Source organism: Polypterus senegalus, chromosome 7, assembly GCF_016835505.1.
Source record: "Polypterus senegalus isolate Bchr_013 chromosome 7, ASM1683550v1, whole genome shotgun sequence".
In the NCBI taxonomy this organism is placed as follows: domain Eukaryota; kingdom Metazoa; phylum Chordata; class Cladistia; order Polypteriformes; family Polypteridae; genus Polypterus; species Polypterus senegalus.
Window position 1 is genome coordinate 9,149,327 of NC_053160.1, and position 25,027 is coordinate 9,174,353.

Sequence of the window (25,027 nt, forward strand, 5' to 3'; positions counted from 1 at the left end):
TGAGACTAACTCTAATCCCAGAGGAGTCCATTGAGACTGCCGCTGTGACCTGTGTGATACTTTTTCTTTTCTTTCAAGTATTTTTTTTTTCTTTTCTTAATAAACTCGGCGTCTGTGGGGACGGTGCCCCTCTTGTATGTGATCAAGGGCAGTTTATTGGCAGGTGAGATTCTGCTTCTCTGTGTGTAGCAGTACCAAACTCCTCTCTGCCTTGAAGGGGAGCGTCTGAACGGAGTTTCTGCTTTACACAGCATGTTTCTTTATAGGCGTTCAGTGACGGCAGACATTAACTCAAGTTGTACTGGTGTTTTGTTTTTTTTATTTCAAAGATTAAAATCACGCTCTTTGTCAGGAGTGCAAGGCTTTGGCATGTTTAGTGTATGTGTGGAACTTTCTAAAAGTGGGCATAAACCTTGGAGAGGTTTGACATAAGGCATTTAGAAAGCTACTTTTCAGTTTCAAAGTATGCAGTCTACCCCTTGTGTCATCATTTTAACAGCTGTCTGCTGCAGAAAGTTTTTATAGTGGAGGAGATGATAACATGCAAGCAATAAAGGTCTGTGTTCATTGCAGAAAATATTTAGGTAAGGAAGAGTTTGGAGTCATCGTTACAACTGGATTCCTAAATGGATGTCCTTCATTCTGGCCGACTAGGGGAGCCTCTCCACATGAACAGCAAGGGCCTCTGGTTAGTCTGAGGGTCAGTTTATACTTGTCGAACCGAACTCTTCTGCGCATGCATCATTGGTGCCACGTGTTCCCAGCGTCGTCGTAAAGCATCCTCTGAGCACATCACCAAAAATTGGCTCAATGCGTGTGCGAGTGTATTACCAGCTAAAATTTGGGTGATGCATTGCAACTCTCAACATGATCGGTGTGTAGGCGTCGATGTTTAATGAATGGCCTGGAGTCATCGTTACAGCTGGATTCCTAAATGGATATCCTTCATTTGGACAGACTAGGGGATCCTCTCCGCATGAGCAGCACGCCCCTCTGGTTAGTCTTAGGGCCGTTGTATATTTGCCGTTCAGAACACTTCTGCTCATGCATCATTGGTGCCACGTGTTCCCAGCGTCGTCGTAAAGCATCCTCTGAGCACATCACCAAAAATTGGCTCAATGCATGCAAGAGTGTAGTACCAGCAAAAATTTGGGTGGCGCACTGCAGCTCCCAACAGGATCAGTGTGCAGGCGTCAATGTTTAATGAATGGTTCAATGCTGACGTACAGAAGTATTTGTGGTGCTTTTCTTCATCCATCTCTCGAATAGGCAATGCAAGTTGGAACGTGACGTTAGAATCTGTGTTTACTATCAACATGTGACAGCAAACCTCTTTGCCGATTCTACATGTTTGAATGGTTCAATGCGGTGAAGCAAATCATCAGAGTTAAATGCTGAAGTACAGTAATCCCTCCTCGATGGCGGGGGTTGCGTCCCAGAACCCCCCGCGATAGGTGAAAATCCGCGAAGTAGAAACCATATGTTTGTATATTTATTTTATTATATTTTAAGCCCTTATAAACTCTCCCACCCTGTTAACATTATTAGAGCCCTCTAGACATGAAATAACACCCTTTAGTCAAAAGTTTAAACTGTGCTCCATGACAAGACAGAGATGACAGTTCTTTCTCACAATTAAAAGAATACAAACATATCTTCTCTTTAAAGGAATGTGTGTCAGGAGCAGAGAATGTCAGAGAGAGAGTGCGAGAGAAAAGCAAACAATCAAAAAATCAATAGGGCTGTTGGGGTTTTAAGTATGCCGAGCACCGCGATAAAGCAGCCGCAAAGAAGCGAGCAATGTGAAGGTAGTCTTTCAGCATTTTTTAGAGGAGCGTCCGTATCTTCTAGGCAAACAGCCTCTGTGCAAACAGCCCCTCTGCTCACACCCCTCCGTCAGGCGCAGAGCATGTCAGAGAGAGTGAGAGAGAACGAGAAAAGCAAACAATCAAGCACCGCTCAGGCACATCGTATATCATTGAGGAGTTTTATTTAATACGTAATACGTGCTCTGATTGGGTAGCTTCTAAGCCATCTGCCAATAGCGTCCCTTGTATGAAATCAACTGGGCAAACAAACTGAGGAAGCATGTACTTTAAATTAAAAGACCCACTATCCGCAGAAATCCGCGAACCAGCGAAAAATCCGTGATATATATTTAGATATGCTTACATTTAAAATCCGCGATAGAGTGAAGCCGCAAAAGTCGAAGCGCGAGATAGCGAGGGATCACTGTACAAAAGTATTTGTGGTGCTTTTTTTCATCCATCTTTCTATTAGGCAATGCAAGCGTCAGTGTGCACGCAGTGTGTTCAAGTTGGAACATGACGTTAGAGTCTGTGTTTACTATCAACATGTGACAGCAAACCGCTTTGCCGATTCTACATTCTTGAATGATTCAATGTGGTGAAGCAAATCATCAGAGTTAAATGCTGATGTACAGAAGTATTTGTGGTGCTTTTCTTCATCCATCTCTCAAACAGGCAATGCAAGCGTCAGTGTGCACAGTGTGTTCAAGCTGGAAAATGACGTTACAGTCTGTGTTTACTATCAATATGTGACAGCAAACCGCTTTGACAATTCTACATGTTTGAATGGTTCGATGTGTTGGAGGAAAATGCCGACATACAAATGTATTTGTGGTGCTTTTCTTTTTAAACGTTGCATATTCCCCACTGTAATGACACAATACATTTAAAGGTCTCACACACCATCTTCTGTTTCGCTGTTGCCATCTTTTTTTTTTTCAAAATGCAAAGAATTTTTATCACAACTCACAACAAAGCGAAACTGGATGTTGCTTTCTCACCATGATGATTTCCTGCACTGCCACCTGGTGGATTCTTCCAGATTTACCTAAAGTACAGACAGTGCACTGCTTTTGTAGCAGCAGCATCTGCAAGTGTGTAAGTCGCGTAGCGTCAAGTGTATCCCTGCCCTTAAGAGAACACTTCCTTTTATCATTAAGTTCATTTACATGCAGAAGTGGACAAATGTGTTGCTCCCCTCACAGCTCGTTGTATGCCTCATTAAAAGTGACTAAATGAAAAGCAGTTGTCCCCTGTATACATTGTCATGGAAGACATGGGGTGGCCGGGGTCCTAACTGGAATAGATGGTCTTCTACCTGGCCAGAATGCCTTGATAATGGAAGGACACCGCCACCCGGAGCCATTTGCGCCCATAGTCTGACAGGTGGCAGCTGCTTTCTGGTGAGTCTCCCATATGCACTCCTGCAGAGCTTCATGGGAACTGAAGTTCCAACGGGCAGCCCTGCTTGGTCTCGTGGAAGCCTACAGAGAGAGCTGTAGTTGGAGAAGTTTCCGCCTGACCCGGAAGTACTTCCTGGAATGCAGTGTGTCACCCGTTATAAAGGAAGCCACTTCTCCTCCCTCAGTAAGGCAGAGTCGGGTGGATGAGGACGAAGCTCACTGAAGAGGAGTAATGGAGAGAGATGAGACAGAGAAGGAGACTTTTGCTGATTATTATGCTTGTGCAACCTTTGAAGAAGATAATGAAAGGTACATTCAAGCACAATAAATCACTTGTTTAAACCCGGGGTTTGTATAAGTTGTGCTTGTGTTTCGGGTGCTGCAACACCCCCTACTGGTCACAACCTAAATGTCTTTGATATGTCCTCAAGTGTTAAAAGAGATCAAGTTTTGTTTACTCTACAAAGATCCTCTGAAATGGCCTGCACACATTAGTTGGTACCCCTAAAAACAATCCTCAGTAATTGCATTTGAGTGATTTTTTAAACAAGCTGTTTTCCTGAATTCGTATCACACACGCCTTCAATTGTGGCGTCAGTCATTCAGCCAATTTAGTGGAGAAAAGTCGTCACTCTGCTGTTTAGTGTCATTGTGTCCCACACTGAACATGAAGCAGTGAAAGCAAAGGAGAGAGTCTTCTGAGGAGATCAGAAAGAAAATGACAGACCAGCATGTTAAAGGCAAAGGCTGGAAGACCATCATCTCCAAGTAGCTTGATATTCCTGTGACAACTTTGCAAATATGATGAAGAAGCTGAAGGTCTAAGGGACTGCAGCCAACCTCTTTGGACACGGGCACAAGAAGAAAAACAGCCACAGAATGGACAAGATAGTGAGAATGGCAGAGAAAAAGCCAAGGACAGCTTCCAAAGAGATACCAGCTCAACTCCAAACTCAAGGTCTACCAGTGTTTGATCACAGCATCCGTTGCTTTTTGAGTGACACTGGGCTCAATGGAAGAAGACTCAGGAGGACTCCATTGTTGAAAGAAAAACATAAAGACAGACTGGAATTTGCTAATATGTTGTGGCGGGCGGCTGGGGGTGGTACCCAGCCGGGATGCCCGGAAGGACTGGAGGAGGGATTAGACCTCCTCCAGATCATGAGGGCCCAACGGCCCTGGTGGCTATGGGGACCACGGGAAAGGAACATGGAGGCTCAACCCTATAGTGTTAGGGGTCAGTGGTCAACGCCAGGGAGCACCCAGATGCCTGAGGAGCCCTGGCCCTCAGCACTTCCACCACACCTAGAAGTGCTTGGGGGAAGAAGACCAGGGACACCCGGAGTGCTTCCAGGTGCACTGCTGGCACTTCTGCCACACCATGCACCATGTCACAGAGCAGATTGGTTTCATGAACATGACAAAGGAGTTCAGTGTTCTTTAGTGGCTTTCTCAGTCACCCGATCTGAATCCAATGGAAATCCTGAGGGATGTGGAAAATTAACAGGAGATGAATGTGCAGCTGCCAGGCCTGCAAAAATTGTGTGATACGGTCACATCAACGTGGGCCACAATCTCAAAGAAGTATTTCCAATATTTTGTGTAATCCATGCCGCAATGAACTTAGGCCGTTTTGAGAGTAAAGGAGAGGCCCTACCCGATATTAGGATAGTGGTCCTGAAAAAGTGCTCAGTGAGGGTGTAATTAACGAGAAATTCCATTATTATGAAGAGCTGTACGAAAAATGTATTATTCCCAAAGACCATAAGATAAAATGTTTCTGTTTATGTGAAAAAAATCAATAATAGAAATGATAAAGTAAAAAGCTTAAGGATTTATCATTCAAATCTAGCAAATTTAACCTCAACGGAAGCAAAACTCTTAAACATCACGAGGCAGAAACAAAGGTGATATCTGACGACACCTTTGAATCTCACTTTTAAACTTTAGTCGCTCACCCTGTCATAGAAAGCATTTTTCTTAAAAGTTCAGATTAAAGTCGAATAAGGCAGAAGAGGACAATTACAAAAAGTTTGACTAAAGTCGAGTATTGCAGTTGTGGCCACAAGGGGGCATACCAACACCCCAAACCCCAGACACAACTGCACCAGGACAGTCCCGTCTTCCCCCAAACGTTATTTTTATTGGCAAGCAGGTATCTCAGTAAAGCCTTTGATTTTCTCCTCCACTCGGCTCCTCTCCCGACTCCGAGTGTAAAGGTCAATTGGAGGGCTCTCTTTTACAGCCCGACCTGAGAGTGGTTCCGATGTACAATCCAGGGTCCCCGGGTCAGATAAGACCACAATGGTTCTTGTGCCGTCAATATCTGATGGCTCCCCCTGGTGGACCCCAACAGGGCAGCCTCATGGGATCACACTGCGGCTTGGCAGACAGGATGCTGCCACCCAGAGTACTGGGTTTTGGAAGGTATGGGGCAGTCACCCACTATCCTCTCTTTCCAGACCCCCAAGCCCATCCAGGGTGTGTCCTTCTGTGCCCCGGTGTAGCTGCTGCTGCAATGTCCTTCCATAAACACATACTGGCATGGAAGGGGGAGTATGGCAACTTCCTTGCAGACCGTCCCGTTATCAAGGCCTCTTGCCTGGGCAAAGAAGCAGGGTCTATCCCAATTGGGATGCAATTCCGCCCCTCACATGGTGAAATGGTTTGGAGTGAAGGGGAATTACCTCAGTGGGGGCACAGCCTAACTTTGCTTAGCAGTTAATCCTGGGCTGACTTGACAGCATTTTACAAGAAAATGAAAAAGGGTTTTCCGTTTATTGTATTAATTAATTAAGCTGACAGGTTCATACAAAGCAATTTACAAACTGCTCCCACATTCTTACGGAGTGTTGTTTGAACTGGCGTTGTGGCTGTGCACATTCTGATTGATGCCTTAACCAGAAATCCAGAATGAAATTTTTAGTCGTTTTAACTCATCCATTATGTCCTTTGATGCCTAAGCCGTGAACAATTGATGTAGCAGTGTGGTGATGTTTAATCTGAGCCTGGCTTCTTTTTACATCATTAAATTAGAGTTTGAGTTTGTAAATACCCAGAAAATTATCATTTAAATGTTTTAATTGATGTCCTCTATTAGCATTGAACTATATTGCTTTGTATCTTATGCACACATTAATGAAAGATCACCACCTGAAGTCATTTTTCAGTGAACTGTAGAGAGGCCTTCTAAGAACTTGGGGTGTAAATTCGTGGAGTTGTAGCCCAAGGCTGATTTTTATTGACTAGCTGTAGTGCTCTGGTTGCTCATGAATCCTGCATTTGACAAGGAGTTTCAATGTTATTCTCTGGGTTAGGGTTTTTTTAGCTCCCTGAATATAATCCTTGTTTAAATATAGATAAAGAGAGCGGCACTTCACTGTTTAAACGTTTTTCTTTGTCCATAATTTAGCTTATCATTGAAATAAAGTGTGATGAAAATGTTTAGGTCACCACGAGTTTAAGGTTGATTAGGATCAGAATTATATTTTCAGCTGCTCTATGAATATAGATTTCACACAACCTTTTTTTTTTTTACATTTTTAATATTATCTCCAGCCCCTCGTGACCCTAACTAGGATTGAGTGCTTTTCAGATTGTTATGTTATATAAAATAAATGACATGCAATGAATGAGTGAAGAAAAGTCAGTGTCTCTAGTAAAATATGACAGTTTAACAAAAAGAACTGCAGTAAGTATTATTTATGAAAACAGAATTAATATCACCCGGTCTGATTTGAAGACATGCAGGTTAGGTGACTTGGTGACGCTAAATTGGCCCTAATGATGATATTAATAATTCTTTAGATTTATATTGTGCCTTTCTTACTACTCAACAACTGTTCTGTTAATAGGTCAGGTTTCAGGTCATTGTTTAAGTTTAAAATATGTCATTAAATTTAAAAAAAAATCATTTGTGTTAATTCTGCATTAATTTTGTGAATCAGTGTATATTTACTTCATGGTTTACAGTATGTATTTTATGAGTGCATGTTTTAATGTTAGATGTAATTAATACAATTCCATACAATTATGCAATTAATTAATCTTTTTTAATGGCTTCCCAGCTGTAAAATAAAAAAAATATATTATATTTTATATATATATATTGTCACAAAACGAGACAAAGACAGATAAAGGGTTGGGGCAGCCGCCCATATAATTTGGTATCCTGGCTGCAAAAAGTCATTTTTTAAAGCAACTAGCACTGAAGTGCATACAATGGAGTCCAAAGCCAGACTGCGGGAGAAGGGAAAAGGGTAGGCTTTTAAAGGGGAAGACAGGAAGTGAGGTCATAAGGGTCGGGCACGTGTTCATTATTCATTGGATCAGGCCCGGATGTGACATCAGGGGGGCCGAAGCTAGTAAGGTCTGTTTCCATTGGTTTGGTCCCAGAAGTGATGTCAAGAGAGCCAGGTGGAGCCTCCTGGGTTTGGTCTACAGGGAAGTGAGAAAGAGAGTTAATGCACTCTGCCACATCCCAGCATGCCTCAGAACTGCCTTCACTCGAGCCCTTTAGCTGCTTCCCATGCGCGCGTGCGTGACAATATATATATATATATATATAAATATATATATATATATATATATATATATATATATATATTGTGGCAGGCGGCTGGGAGTAGTACCCAGCCGGGATGCCCAGGAGAAACGGAGGAGGGCTTGTGCCTCCTCCAGACCATGAGGCGGCGACCGCCCTGGTTATGTTGGGGGCCACGGGTGCAGAGCTTGGAAGCTCACCCCTGTAGGGGCCCATGGTCACCGCCAGGGGGCACCCCGGTGCCTGAAGAGCCCTGGACCTCAGCACTTCCGCCACACCAGGAAGTGCTGGGGGGAAGAGGAGCAGGGACATCAAGAGGGCTTCCGGGTGCACAGCCGGCACTTCCGCCACACGAGGGAGTGTCTGCGGAGGACTGCCGGGAAGCAGCTGGAGCCCATCCGGGCTGGTATATAAGGGGCCGCCTCCCTCCATTCAAGAGCGAGAGTCAGGTGGAAGAGGATGGAGCTGAGAGAGTGAGTGGAGGTGGCCAGAAGGAAGGCACGAGAGACTGTGAGGCCTGGACTTCGGGGAATCGGTGCTGGAGGCACTGGGTTGTGCACTGAACAAAACCTGTAAATATTTTGTAAATAAAATGAGTGTGATGGGTGCGAAACCGTTGTCCGTCTGTATGTGTCTGGGTCCCGTTCCACAATAAATATATATATATATATATATATATATATACACAGTAGGGTCTCGCTTATCTGACATAAACGGACCGGCAGAACAATAAGCGAAATGCCGGATAATGTGAGGTCTTAAGAAAAAGCCTATTAAAAGTCAAACTATGTTATAATTTTACACATTACGAACCTCGGTTCACAAACGTCTCTGGACACATACAAATCGGGTTATGACCAAAAAGTTCGCCAAACTTTTGCATCTGTTCACGGCCACGCACTAGGTATACGAACGAGCCAGATCCCTTTCGGTTTGTGCGCGCCGATGATTTCTGCACGTGTTCAGTCTCTCCCTGTGCAGCAAGAGAGAGAGAGAGAGACACAGACAGACACACGCACGAGAAAAGAGACGCACGCACGCACACACACACACACACACACACGAGAGAGACACACACATGCCCGCAAGAGATACACAGGCGTGCGCACACACACACACACACACACGAGCAAGAGAGACACACGCGCGCACACACACAAGCCAGAGAGGGCTGGCCACATAATCCACTGTAATCATGTTTTACAACAAAACAGAAAAATTTAACTGAAAAAATGAACTTAGCAACTAAAAATAGACTACGCTCGCAACTTGCAGTTCTTGTTGCCGATTGATGCATTTTTTTTTTTTCGGTCGGATATCGGATAATGTTGGATAAGCGAGACTCTACTGTACTGTGTATATATATATATATATATATATATATATATGTATGTGTGTGTATATATATATATATATATATATATATATATATATATATATATAAAATGTGTGTATGTGTATATATATAATATATATATAAATGTATATATAAATGTGTATATATATATGTGTGTATATATCTATACTAGCAAAATACCCATGCTTCGTAGCGGAGAAGTATTGTGTTAAAGAAGTAATGAAAAAGAAAAGGAAACATTTTAATAATAACGTAACATGATTGACAATGTAATTGTTTTGTCATTGTCATGAGTGTTGCTGGCATATATATATATATATATATCTACATATATATATATCTACATATATACACACACACATATACATACACTCTTGGGACCGCTCTCACAGGCGGCTCGCCCAGCCGCCCAGGGGATTCCCTCTGCCTCCACAGAGGAGGGCCTTGCTCCGGACGCTCGCACCCAGCGAGACGCCCCTTCCTATCGGAGAAACCGGCATTCTTCTCTTGGACGCCTTGACGGACTGGGTCTGAGCATGGCAACAGCTCAAATCCAGCCCCGTCTGCGTCCCTGCAGAGCGACAGGAGACTGCCGCGGGCTTGGAGCGCAGGGCGCTAGGACCCAGGGCACTCATCAGCCCCTGTCCTGCCAGCACCTGCGTGCTCGCTCTCCTCGCCCGATCGGCCGTCTGCACCGCTGCATCCGCTGTTGGGGAATTGCCTACTTGTTGCCGGTCTACCTTTAAACAGTCGCGGCCGTGTTCGGCGAATCCCCCCTCATGCTTTACGGGGACGGTACAACCTACCTTCCCCGTGGTGTACTGTCTGCCGAAGGCTCCAGCGTCGCGCCGATCCTCCGTCTTATGCGGCGTCTCTCCCGACGCGACCGCCTTCCCCCTCAGCTGCTCCAAGCGGAGAACAAGATCACCCAGCCCCTACATCAAAGGCAACTCGGCTGGCCAAAGGGACTCCTTTTTCTTCACGATAGAAATTTAAAGACTAAATTCAACTTCCATTCCTACCAAAGATATTTCTGGAGACTAAATAGAACCTACTTATATCCAAATTCGAGCTATTGAGCTGTCACCTGCCTGCCTGAATAAGTCACCCTCGCTTCGCTCTTACTTTTTTACCGTTCATTTAATCATGGCTAGTCACGGAAAAATTATAAAATGGAAGGAGGATTACACTGAGTATGGCTTTACCAAAACAATTATTGATGGCGAATAAAGTATCCATTATTCATAAAACTTTAATTGGTAATCTGTTTTTCTGCATTAACCGCATATTTTTTCATACTTCTTCTCAAACCAAGGGGGTGGGAGGGTAAAATTAATCGGGAAGCGCTGATCAATGTAATCGGTGTACCAGGAAATCATGCATTGACAGAAGTTCCCCTTTTCTTGGAATGCAAAGTGTGATTAAATGCGTTATTTTTTAACGCGTTATGGAGCACATGCATCGAAGCTTCTCAGCTGTGTTTGTGCTAAGAAAAGGAAACATTTTAAAAATAACGTAACATGATTGTCAATGTAACCTTCTGTAAGTAGTGCCTGGAGGATTCAGAGTGTGGAGAAACTCTAGCGACAGCGTGTGTATTAACTTGTGGATTTTTCTGTGAGTATTTGGTGGCAGCGTGACAAAGTCGCTTCCGCAAGACCGCGTTAGCCGCGGAACTCAGCTCAGAGCGAAATGAGGTGAATGGGAGGAGAGATGATGACGCGACTCCCCCACCCGCCTTAACTGTCAATCCCCCACAAACAGTCTCTCGGAATTTGCATAAGCACACCCCTTCACCAGCAATTTTAACTTAGTTACAAAGTGATCAAAACTCTCGTTTATACCCTGAGTCCTCTCATTAAATTTGTATCCTGCATTACCTGTGGACATGACAAACGCCAGTGGCAGCCTGTCTATAAACTTAATTTAAACTTTAAGTTTACATCGTGCTTTGTTTCCGAAGTAGCAGCACTCATGAATATGCTTGTATGTGTCACTTGCTCGCTTCTTATTGTTTCGCTGCCTTGTCAATTGTATAATGCATGTTTTCTTCAGCGCTTTTTGGAGCTCTTCCTTGTTTTCTACATACTGCGCTCACAGTCAGTTCACGTGATTACGTGGGAGGCGTTATGATGTCACACGAAACTCCACCCCCCACGGCCATCGAGCTGAACTCCATTACAGTATATGGAGAAAAATAGGTTTCAGTTATGACCGTTGCATGTAGAAATTCGAAATGAAACCTGTCTAACTTTTGTAAGTAAGCTGTAAGGAATGAGCCTGCCAAATTTCAGCCTTCCACCTACACGGGAAGAAAGTGAGGGCTTTGCCTTTTATTAGTATAGATATATATATATGTGTGTGTGTGTGTGTGTGTGTGTGTGTATATATATATGTATATATATATATATATATATATATATATATATATATATATATATATATATATATATATATATATGTTACCATCAGAATAGTCTCATGTTGTCTTCTCCTCCATTCTCGGGGTCTGTTTCAGGTCTTTGTCTAGGTGGAGGAGCCACACTCTCCAAATGACAATCAATGAACCACTGAAGGCTCTGCTCCCCAGCCTCGCTATATCTGTGATGTAGGCGGTCCTTCAGCCGTGACATCATGGTGGCCCGCCTCTTGACGTTTCCACCCACTAAACATCAGAAGCAAACCACTGGTATATAATAATTAAATAGAACAATGGTTACAAACAATACACACATAAAGAAAACACAGAAAAGGAAAAGAAACATAAGCCAGGGGGCACACATGTGTTTACTCCATTACAGTGGGCTGAGGGAATATTTACCAAGCTAAATAAAGAATGGAAGATAAATGCAGAATAAATTCTTGCGCCGCCGTTTGTGCTCGTGCTGACAGGACCTGCCTTTGGAGCAGACTGTCCCTCCCCTTACACTCAAAGTGAACACCGTGTTGCTAAATGTAATCCGCCGCTAATCTGGTTTGGGCTCACTACTCAATAAAGTTGTCTCAAGGACCAGCATCGACAGGATGCGACAACTGCACACGTCTCAGCGCGCCGGGTGTATTTGCTTGGCATCCTGCTCGCTCTCTTGTCTTAATTGAGACTTTTAAACGAGACCCTCGTTAGCAGTTGGGTTTTTAGAATGATTTACTCACGCTCTTTTGTTTCTGTGCCAAGACAGAAAAGAACTGCTCATCAATTCATTACATTTTCCTTTCTCTGGATCCAGACAGAAGTGCTGATGAAGTAATATATTGTCCTCACCAGGAAATTCTGGCGTGTGTCAGTAAGGCCTCGACCCCCAAAACCCTTCAGTTGGAGGGTGAGAATCTGAGTGATAAATTGTGTTAATTCATGTTTATACCAATGCTGTTTAATGAAATATGTGGAATGCCTCTCGGAAGAGGATTGCTAAGGCTTCTTTCATGATAATAAAAAAAGAGCTTTGCCTTTTCCAATTATTTTAAGTAAATGAAGGTCCTCTGAGCAATTACAGCGTGCCACTGAATAATGCAATTTGAGATATAGTGTCTTTCTGTGCCACCGCGTCAGGGCTCTTGAAGGTAATTGCCCAGCAGTATTGATTTAATTGCCTGGGTTTATTTGTGGAGTCCTAATTATTGACTGGAGGTAAATTTAATGGAGCAGTCTTTATGAACATTGGGAAACCACTGCTTCTGCTGTTAGACATAATGAACTACATCATATCCCTTTAGATCATTTTTCAGGCGCATTTTTTTTTTCCACCTTGACAGCACAATAACGTTTAAAAAGTCATAGACTCTCTTATTTATTTTATTTTTTTATTAGTTGTGTGCACTCTTTAACTCAGTGCCGGGGTGGGGGTGGTGGTGCCAGTCACTCACTCAAATGTCTACTCACTATTGCACTCCTGGGAGTCTGTGAAACGTCGCGCTTAAATTCTAACAGGGCCGCCCCGTGTCTGTTAAAGCGCCCTGAATCTTCTGGACGTTTCCGTAAAGTACGAGACGCTCCTCTTCGGGAGTATCAATCACTTCACCTTCACGCATTAAACTGTGTGGCCTGCTGGTGAAGCTACTGGATCCCCGCGGCCAAAGGGTTGCTGGTTCAACTCATCTCTTTTTTTCTTTTTGTATAATGGACACCATTGCATTGCTGGTTTGTACTTGTAAAGAAGTTTTTAAAGGTGCTATAAAATCTTATCCAATATGCAGACGCAGTAATGCACTTTGTATTTTTAGATTTTACCTACAATAAAAAAAACTTGAAATTAAGCAATAAGAATTGTTATTGCAGATAGTAGTGTAGGTGTAGTATGCCACAGCCAGAGAAAAATGTAACATTTACAGTCGTGTGAATAAGTAAGGACACCCCTTGCAAACCGTTGACTTTTTCAATATCTTTGAATCAACAGCCAGCAGATCTTCATAGAAACAGAGCCAACAGGTAAAGGTGATCTACTTGAATAACTGACATCCCAAAATCTAAATGTGGAAAAAGTAAGTCCACCCCGACACATCACACCACTTCAAATCCATCAGAGTAGAATCGGCTGCTTCAGATTTGGCACAAACTATGAGAACCTTCTTTGGGTGCAGGTGGGCCTAACTGTCCCATTTAAACCACTGATGTCAAAGGCCCGGCGTCCTCTCCGCTATTGCCGGGTGTGGTGTCATAAAGCCAAAATCAAAAGAGCTGTCTAAGGCCATCAGACAGAAGGTTCTGGAAGTCAGTGAGCCCCCTTTTATCAACCCAGCTACCTCACAACCCTGTCCTGGATAAACAGATTAGGAAATGGGGAGGATAGAAATAGAAGTTTCTTTTAAAATACAGGGGAATGTCTGCTTTTTGACAGGCAGTAAAGTGCTTTGAAAGGTACTAGCTGTATACATGTTGAACTAGACAGATTGATGGCTAGAATGATAGATAGACAGGCTTTACTTGCCTGCAAGCAGAAATTGAAACTCTACAGAAGCTCAAGAAATGAGATTGATAGATAGATGTGAAAGGCACTATATGATAAATATTATGAAAGGCACTATATGATAGATATGAAAGGCACTATATAATACATAGACAGATAGATAGATGGATATGAAAGGCACTATATAATACATAGATACAGTTGTGCTTGAAAGATTGTGAACCCTTTAGAATTTTCTATATTTCTGCATAAATGTGACCTAAAACATCATCAGATTTTCACTCAAGTCCTAAAAGTAGATAAAGAGAAACCAGTTAAACAAATGAGACAAAAATATTATACTTGATCATTTATTTATTAAGGAAAAAGATTGAATATTACATATTTGTAAGTGGCAAAAGTATGTGAACCTTTGCTTTCAGTATCTAATGTGACATCCCCCTAATAATTGCAACTAAACGTTTCTGATCATTCCTGCCCACCGGCTTGGAGGAATTTTCGCCCATTCCTCCGTACAGAACAGCTTCAACTCTGGGATGTTGGTGGGTTTCCTCACATGAACTGCTCACTTCAGGTCCTTCCACAACATTTTGATTGGATGAAGGTCAGGACTTTGACTTGGCCATTCCAGAACATTCACTTTATTCTTCTTTAACCATTCTTTGATAGAGCGACTTGTGTGCTTAGGGTCGTTGTCTTGCTGCATGACCCACCTTCTCTTGAGATTCAGTTCATGGACAGATGTCCTGACATTTTCCTTTACAATTCTCTGATATAATTCAGAATTCATTGTTCCTTCAATGAAGTTAAGCCGTCCTGGCCCAGATGCAGCAAAACAGGCCCAAACCATGATACTACCACCACCATGTTTCACAGATGGGATAAGGTTCTTATGCTGGAATGCAGTGTTTTTCTTTTCTCCAAACATAACGCTTTTGATTTAAACCAGAAAGTTCTATTTTGGTCTCATCTGTCCACAAAACATTCTTCCAGTAGCCTTCTGGTTTGTCCACGTGATCTTTAGCAAACTGCAGACGAGTAGCAATGTTTTTTTTTTTTGGAGAGCAGTGACTGTGGATTGGTGGAGTCCAAACTCTTTAGAGATGGTTTTGTAACCTTTTCCAGCCTGATGAGCATCAACAACTCTTTTTGTGAGGTCCTCAGAAATCTCCTTTGTTCGTGCCATGATACACTTCCACAAACACGTGTTGTGAAGAGTAGACTTTGATAGATCCTGTTCTTTAAATAACACAGGGTGCCCACTCACACCTGATTGGCATCCCATTGATTGAAAACACCCGACTCGAATTTCACCTTCAAACTAACTGCTAATCCGTGAGGTTCACATACTTTTGCCACTCACAAATATCATTTTCCTCAATAAATAAATGACCAAGTATAATATTTTTGTCTCATTTGTTTAACTGGTTTCTCTTTATCTACTTTTAGGACTTGAGTGAAAATCTGATGATGTTTTAGGTCACATTTATGCAGAAATATAGAAAATTCTAAAGGGTTCACAAACTTTCAAGCACAACTGTAGATGTGAAAGGCACTATATAATACATAGATAGATAGGAAAGGCACTATATGATGGATAGATTAGATAGATAGATGTGAAAGGTAATATATAATATTTAGATGGATGTGAAAGGCACTATATAATAGATAGATTGAGAGATAGGAAAGGCACTATATGATAGCTAGATACACAGATATGTGAAAGGCACTATAAGATTGGGAGTTACATAGTTTTGAAAGGCACTATATAATAGATAGATATTGTGAAAGGCACTATAGAAAGAAAGGAAGAATGAATTAACAAACTTTATTTGTCCACAGGGGGAATTGTGGCTTTTTACCAAAGCTCTATAAAGAAATGCATCCATACAGAGATAGATAAATTAATATACACACAGAACATGCTCTGAACATACATCAGAAAGACTAAAAAGCAAGAAAATTAAAAGGAAACATTGCTTCTGACTTGCCAGTCCCAGTAAGGCGCTATACATGCACATTGCTGTTGGTATAACGGACCCCCCCATCTTGTGTCTTGACACACGTCTGCTGAATGATTCATTGTCTGAAAGTCCTCAGTGTTGGTGTGTCAGAGAGTGGATGTGCAGCATTGTTCATAATGGCACTCAGTTTTGTTTTAATTTTCTCCTTTGCTGTGACCTCCAGGTGGTCCGGAGTGTGTCCCATAACTGAGCCTGCCCTTTTATTTAGCTTGTTGATTATCTTATATATTTAAATAAACAGCAAACCCTCACTCCTCAAACACACATGAGAACTTGTGCCATGGATCATGAAGAGCGGCTGCTGTCAATTACAGGCTTGTAGGTGGCAGTAAGATGGCGAGACCAGTCCTGATATACTCCAGGGTCACGTTTTAAGGGGTTCACATTTGAACAGAGCAGGTGCCGCTATCTGTGTCCACAAAAAGAACATGGCATTTAGAAGTCAGTTCCATCCAAAGATTGGAGTAGAAAGTGAGAGTCTTTAGTAAAACAGGCAGCTTGACTGCTGGCACTTCATTTGATGTGTAAATAAAGTGCCACCACTACTGGAACAAAAAGAATATTGTTGCTTGTGTATTTAGGGTATTTGGGGTCACTGACTTGCTGTATCACACAACATACAAAGCTTCTTCCGGTGCTAAACGTTGTCCAGTTCCTCATAAGGTAAATGAATGATCAGATTGAGACGGAGCATAACGTGAAGTTCTGTGATCTCAAAAACCAATCTGAATCTTTACTGAAGACCTAATCAGCACTTTTTAATTTCTAATTGCCGAAAACTGTTGAGTCAAGTCAAGAGATTCCATCACGAGGTCCAAGTTGTTGCCGAATCCCAGATTGACCGCAATGACAACCTGCCACCTCTTTGTCCCTCTGGAACTCATCTGTAGGCAATCAGAGCCCACCAACCCCGAATGGTTCTCGTTAGTTCTCAGTGAATTACAGTTTGCACGCATCTCAACGCTAAACCACAAAAACGCAATCAAATTATTTCTTCATTTGGTGGCTTAGTTGGCCCGGCGATCTGCTGTATAGCCTGAATTTTAGCGTTCTTTAATGTTTCTAGATCACAGCCTTTTTTTTATCACAGAGGTTGGCAGTTCTTTAAAACAGAAATAGAAAATTAAATCTGCCCTTCAGGTATCCATGAGGAAAGGTGTAAACAAAAGCTACTGTTTGCCTGGGTGTATATAGGTCAGGTTTTTATAAAATCAGATGAGTTAAGTGCAATGAATACCTCATTGTAATTAGAAGCTCTTCCCAAAGGCCCAAACTCCCTTTAATATAATTCTCTGTAGGATTGGAATAAAAAAAATATATACAAGCGCAAACGTGTAATTAAATACTGCAAAGTCGTTTATTTCCGAGCTGCGTTGCCTTTTTATATTTATTTAATTAACACTCTGTTCACCTCTTTATACTTTGTGTTGCTCTCCTCTTCCATTCAGTGATGCCCGTCAAATGGAGTTCAATGTAGTCGTTTTATGATTGCCCAGACGCACTGCTTATCGAACCCTGAATAATCACAAAACTGTATGAGGATTAGTCAAAAGGTATTTGAAATGCATTTATTAAAATGAACGTAAAACAGTAATAAACTGAGTGAAGTGAGTGTAGGGGTGTGTGTGTGTGTCCTGTTCAGGGTCAGCTCCTTCCTTGGACCCAGTGCTGAAGGGACAGGCCCCGGCTCCTTATAACCAAATACTCCACTTTTACGCTAGTTTTATTTGTTAATATGTTAAAGTCAGTCAGTCATTTTCTAACCCACTTAGGCCTGGACGGGGTCTGCTGGAGCCTATCCCAGCTAACATAAGGTGCAAAAGCAGGAAGAAACCCTGGAGAGAGCACCAGTCCATCACAGGGCAAACACACACACACCAGCCACACACTCGGGCCAATTTAGCTTCACCAGTTTAACTAACCTGCATGTCTCTGGATTGTGGGAGGAAACTGGAGCATCCAGAGACACGGGGAGAACATGCAAACTCCAAGCAGGGAGAACCCAAGAATGCGAACCCTAGTCTTCTTACTTACTTCTTACTACGAAGCAGCAGCGCTACCACTGCACCATTATGCCGCCAATACGTTAAAGTAAAATATGAATTCTTGACATTTTTAATCAAATGTTTTCGTGCAGAAACGGAGAGAGCCAAGTTTTTGCTGTTATCGGCTACTGTTGGACCAGCACTAAGATGTTGAGTTTGGTATCAATACCAGCTTTTCAGAGCACCAGTACTAAAACAACTAAAGCAAATTACAAGTAACTCCAAACCTCACCAACACCACAACCCCCATAAACCCCACCCCACGCCAACCCAATTCCCCCATATGACTCCAACAGTATGTGCCACAGAATCACTTGCCTCCCTGGCACGCCGTACCATTGCACCACACTATGCTCCATTTTCCTCTTGACAGCCATCAAGTCCAAATTGCGTCAAAGTAAACTAAGCGGTTTCCCACATATCGACATCGAGTTTAAGCGATTTGGGGGTGTCCCTGTCCCCCACATGAAGTCCATATCACGTCAATGTTTTCTTATAATCTGGATGACACATTGGGACAGTGTAGCTATTAGCTAAGCAAACGGGCCTGATGGACTGAATGGTCTCCTCGCGTTTGTCAGATTTCTTGTGTTTCAAAGGACATAATTTCCTTTCATGAACATTTCCGCAACTGCAGTCGTGCGTATCGAAATTGAGGGGAAATTTGACACTTACCTGAAAAACAGGAAACTCTGGTCCAATATTGTTTTAGAATGTGTGGTTTTCAGTATTCTTCCAGTGCCGTCGTAGCACACAACCCTAAAATAGATCTAAATGGTGAACAACACTGGACAACAACAAATTTGAAAACAACTATGAAAAACATCTCACATTGTTCTGCTGCATAATCCACAAGTCAAGTCATCCAGTCGTACGTACACTCACGATATCCCAAACTTTCTCGTCAACTCAAACATGAACGAGCATTTGAATTGTAAACCCACTGAGGGTAGAGTGGTGTCTCTGAGGATAAGGAGGATAAGGATCTCCGCTGGGATCTGGGAGGATGCTGGTTCAAATCCCATTACTGCCAGAAGGGATCCTACTAAGGTCAAGTGACCATAATGTAATACAATTCTCAGTATTTTATGAGCGCAGATGCAAAGATTGAATTGTTAAGTTGGAAATTGTAGAGAGAGAAGAGCTGCTCAGATGAAATCAAGCAAATCACCAGGACCAGATAATATTTACCCCTTGAGTTCTTAAGGGGTGGTGCAGTGGGTAGCGCTGCTGCCTCACAGTTAGGAGACCCGGGTTCGCTTCTCAGGTCCTCCCTGCGGGGAGTTTGCATGTTCTCCTCCATGTCTGCATGGGTTTCCTCCCACAGTCCAAAGACATGCAGGTTAGGTGGATTGGCGATTCTTAATTGTCCCTAATGTGTGCCCGGTGTGTGTGTGGGTGTGCCCTGCAGTGGGTTTATTTCCTGCCTAGCACCCTGTGTTGGCAGGGAATGGCTTAAGTAGACCCCCGTGACTCTGTAGTTAGCATATAGCGGGTTGGATAATGGATGGAGTTCTTAAGGAAGCTAGTGAGTGCAGATATAAACCCTTGACACATATTTTTAGGAAGCCACTGCACACTGGACAGATTCTGAAGGACTGGAAAATGGCGAATATCATCCCATTATATATAAAGGGTGACAGGCAGATCCAAGTAACTATAGGTCAGTAAGCTTAACATGCATCACAGGAAAATTAATGGAAGGAATTATTAAGGATAAGATTGAGCAACACATGGCAAGGACAGGAGTTATTAGGAACAGTCAGCATGGGGTCAGAAGAGGGAGGTCGTGTTTTACTAACATGCTGGAATTCTATGAGGAGGCAACAAAAGGATACGATCAAAGTGGAGCAGATGAGATTACTGATCAGGACTTTCAGAAAGTGTTTGATAAGGTGCCACATGAGAGGTGGGCATCAAACTATAAAGAAGTAGCAGTTCAGGGTGATGTTTTAAGATGGCTGCCGAATTGGCTCAGACACAGGAAGCAGAAGGTGATGGTGTGAGGAACCTTATCAGAACTGGGTGATGTTCAGAGTGGTGACCAGCAGGGGTCAGTGCTGTGGCTGCTGGTATTTTTAATATACTGTATATAAATGATTTAGATAGGAATATAAGTAACAAGCTGGTTAAGTTTGCAGATGATACCAAGATAGGTGGATTAGCAGATAATTTGGAATCTGTTATATCATCACAGAAGGACTTGGATAGCAGACAGGCTTGGGCAGATTTGTGGCAGATGAAATTTAATATCAGTAAATGTAAAGAATTATACATAAGAAGTAAAAATGTTAGGTTTGAATACACAATGGGTGGTTGGAAAATCGAAAGTCCACCTTATGAGAAGGATTTAGGAGACGTGGTGGACTCTAAGCTACAAACTTCCCAACAGTGTTCAGAAGCCATTAAGAAAGCTAACAGAATGTCAGGTTATATAGCGCCTTGATGTGTGGAGTACAAGTCACAGGAGGTTCTGCTCATTTTCAACAATTAAATTAACAAGGTAAGAAGTCAAATATTATGTTGTGTTTCCAACATTGCACAGGATGAGTAGTATTTAAAAGAAAAACTGCTTTTAGCCTGTTCCGTGGTGGGCAAGGGGAATGCAGATATTTAGACATTGCACTCGGGCCACAGACCAGAGTCTGTACTCCTCCTGTTGCTACTGCACTGCCTAAGGCAGACTCCAAACAGGCTCCACTTCCTCTTGGGGTCCGTCTTGTTAACACTACCATAGATGTGCACATGGAGAAGTACTGCCACATGTCCAGAGTACAGGGAAAGTTTTACCTGCCTGTCCAAACAATGTGCAAAACCTCAGCTCTGAGATAAACACAAACATGTTAAAAATACACAACGCAATTAGAGGATCCTTTTTCAGTCATAATAATGCTGGTGGATTTAAGAGAAAGCAGCCTGCATTTAAAGATTGTGCCATAAGCCGGGTGAGAGTGACACTGCCTGCCATTGCAGAAAACCAAAGACACTTGGAATCAGTGATCTGATATGAAGACGCATCTGATTGCTGACGTGTCAGTGATGGGTACTGCACTGTCACTGTGTCATTTTAACTGTCACAGTGAGTTGTGCTACTTGTCAGTGGTTCAAAGCAGAGACGCTAAATTACAAAAGGGATTTTAACAAAAGCAACGTTTTAAAGCATGATGGCTCTCATTTTCAAAATGTTTCAACCACTCGTTTAGAAGGTTAAAGCATTACTCAGATAAATAAGTATACAGTATAGGAAAGGCAATAGATAGACAGATAGATAGATAGATAGGAAAGGCACTATATTGTAGACAGATATAAAGTGAAAGGCACTATATAATAGATAGATAGATCAAAGGCACTATAAAATAGATAGATGTGAAATGCACTATATAATAGATAGATAGATAGATAGGAAAGGCACTATATTGTTGATAGATATAAAGTGAAAGGCACTATATAATAGATAGATCAAAGGCACTATATTTTACATGGTATAAAGTGAAAGGCACTTTATTGTAGATAGATACATACGTAAAATGAAAGGCATTATTTAATAGATAGATAGAATGTTGTGAAAATGTATTTGCCCCTTCCTTACAAATCTCTTTGGTCTGTATTTTTGGCACTGGATGTTTTCAGTTCATCAACCAAAATCTAATATGAAATGATATGCACCTGAGTGAACAAATAACATATTTTTAATTCATACACTATGTTGAATGAACAAAATGATTAAAAAAAACAGCTGACACTATTAGAGAAATGAATTGCCCCATGGACTTAATAACTGATTGCACAACTTTTAGTTGCAATGACTACAATCAAATACCTCCTATAATTCAATTTTAGTCATCACTGTGAGGACAGTTTTTTTGTTTGTTTTTTTTACAGGACTGGTTTAATTTAGGAACATCACTAAATGTTTAGGTCCTACCTCTGGTTTCCTGTTGTCTTTAGGTCGGTCACTCAAAAACTTTAATTTTGTTTTGTGTGATGAAGGGTTACGGCTTTAGACTTCTGGCCCTGAGTCTGTGAGCTCAGTCCTAACCCTAACCCTGAGCAAGTCACTTCACCTGCCTGTGCACCAACTGGAAAACAGAAGAATTGTAACTAGTTGTGTCATAAATGTGTAAGTCACCTTGGATAAAGGCATCAGCCAAATAAGTAAATAATAATATTAAATAGATAGATACATAGGAAAGGTGCAATATAATAGATAGATAGATAGATATGAAAGGCACTATATAATGGATAGATAGATAGATAGAGTGAAAGGCACTATATTATAGATAGATAGATAGATAGAAAGAAACTTTATTATTCCGCACAGAAATTTCCTTAAAGAAAAATAGCTTGGGAGTTGAAAATATAGTTATTAAAATCAAAAGATCATCCAGTGAATCAATATTTCAGTCAACCATTGAATCAGTTACTGAACGGTTCCCTGATTCATTTGTTCCACTTTTCATTTCACCCGTTTATCATGAAGGTTTTTGTTTTTTAATTTCTGTTATTATAATGGTGTATTTTAAATGATTTTTGGGGAACTCATTTACACTTCATTTTTTATTGTATACCGAGGGCCTCAATTGAGGCCATTGTTCTTACTGATTAAGTGCAGTTTAAAAAAAAATAATTGGCTAATTCAGGAAATGCACATTACTGTCTCTTTCTTTTATGGCAGTATAACGGACCTGTAGTGTTACTACCAGGCATTTCTTGGCTTTTTTTATATTAAGTTACTTATTAAGCCTACGAAAGGTTTCTTATTTTTTGGTTGCTAAAAATGGAATCCCAGTGGATTTTGTTTGGCTTTTGTGACACTGACCTACAGAAAGATACTCGTCGTGATTCAGAATACCAGTCACTCTGTGCCAGTCACCAACCCCTGCCTCCAGAAAAAGAACCTGAAGCCATCACACATCGTCCTCCATGTTTGATAGTTGGTGTCACATACTAAGGAGCTATCCTTTTACCAACTCGACAACTTACAAACACTCTTTGTGATGAACTGAAGATTTCAAATTTGGAGTCTTTCTTCCAGTCTGTAGTAGTCCACAGCTGGTATTTCAAGGCCCTATTTTGTCCTTTAAGGAATGGCTTTCTTCCTGCCACTCGCCCCGTCAGACCTGCAGTACAAAGTCTCCACTTCACAGTACACACTGACATTTGCTTTTGTCGACCTGCACTGTTAAGCTGCTCTTGAAGTTGTTGTGCTGTGAGGCGCCTGTGACCACACAAGCTGGTGACCCTCAGAAACTTGTCTTCTGATTGGCTTGTGATGTTGGTTCTGCCAGATCTCTTCCTATCAGAGTTTCTTCCAGTCTCCAGTTGCCTTTGGATTGTGTAGGACACCACTGGAGTCACAGACACTTTGATTTTTTTTTTTTTTTCCCCAGTTTCTCTCAATGAAAGGCCTACACTTCTAAGTGCTTGTTTGTACTTCACGCTCAGAATGCGTACAAGCCCGCATCATGGCTGCCACACGTTCCCAGCATTCATTTGATACGTCCTCTGAGCAGGTCCTCAGAAATTAACGCAACGCGTGCGTGAATTGCAGTACCAGCTAAAAGTTGGAATGTGACGTCAGAATCTCGGTTTACTATCAACATGTGACAGAAAGCCGCTTTGTGGATCCTACAAGATGGGTGTGCGCGCTTTGATGTTTGATGAATGGTTTGAAGTGGTGAAGCAAAACGCAGGCATACAGATGCATTCGTGCTGATTTTATATTCAAGGGTCACATATTCCCGATCATAATGACACGATGCATTTTAAAAGTCTCGCAAACCTTCTTCTGTGCCGTCTTTTTTTTCCTAGGGCTTCCTCCGGTACTGACAGCAGTGGCAAACAGCAATAGATCGCCACACTGAGCACATTAAATGTCTGATATTCCAACTCTCTGCACATTTAGAATCTTTAGATTTATACTTGATGTAATAATAATAATACATTTTATTTATTTGTAGGCGGCTTTCTAAACACTCGAAGACACAGAACAATAGACAAAACACAGATTATAAACAAAAGTAAAATACAAAAGTTAAAATCAGGCAGAGCAATTGTAATCAAAGAGAAAAAGCAGTCTGAAACAAATGAGTTGTAAGTTTAGATTTGAAAAGTGAAAATGATTCAATATTTCTAAGCTCAGGTGATAGTGAGTTTTAAAGCATTCAGTTGGTCTGCTCCCCATAGTGGTAAGATGGACGAAGGGGACAGTCGAGTGGATGAAGGAAGAGGATCTGAGGGAATGGCAACATGGAGGAGGTCAGACAGATATGGAGGGGCGAGGTTGTGGAGAGCTTTACAAGTTAGTAGGAGAATTTTGAATTGAATTCGAAACTGAACTGGAAGCCAGTGAAGTTGCTGCAAAACGGGAGTGATGTGGTGAATAAGAGGGGGTCTAGTAATGAGCGGGCGGGGCGGGCAGCTGAATTCTGGACCATCTGAAGCTTATAAAGAGATTTGTGAGAAAGACCAAAGCAAAGGGAATTGAAATAATCAAGACGAGAAGTGTCAAGGCTATGAACAAGGACAGCAGCGATGTGGGGAGTGAGGGAAGGGGGGCGAATACGATTGATGTTACGCAAGTGGAAATACAGTCATGGCCGAAATTATTAGCACCCCTGGAATTTTCCCAGAAAATGCACCATTTCTCCCAGAACATTGTTGCAATTACAAATGTATTGGTACACACATGTTTATTTCCTTTATGTGCATTGGAACAACACAAAAAACAGAAGAAAAGCCAAATCTGACATCATGTCACATAGAACTCCAAAAATGGGCCGGGCAGAATTATTGTCCTTCTGTATGAAGACCGGGATGTGTTATTGATGTGGGACTGAAAGGATAAAGAACTGTCAAGGAGACAGAGGAGTTGTCAATAACAAATAAAAAATGATCAGTTTTGGATAATGTTGATTTTGTACCAATGAGGAGACCCTCAGTT

General features: G+C 41.9%; 1 protein-coding gene across 1 annotated transcript in view; it reads left to right on the plus strand.

Moving 5' to 3' along the window:
• The window catches only part of cntln (centlein, centrosomal protein), a 503,405-nt gene that overhangs the window by 460,828 nt on the left and 17,550 nt on the right, over positions 1-25,027 (plus strand). The window lies entirely within an intron of this gene.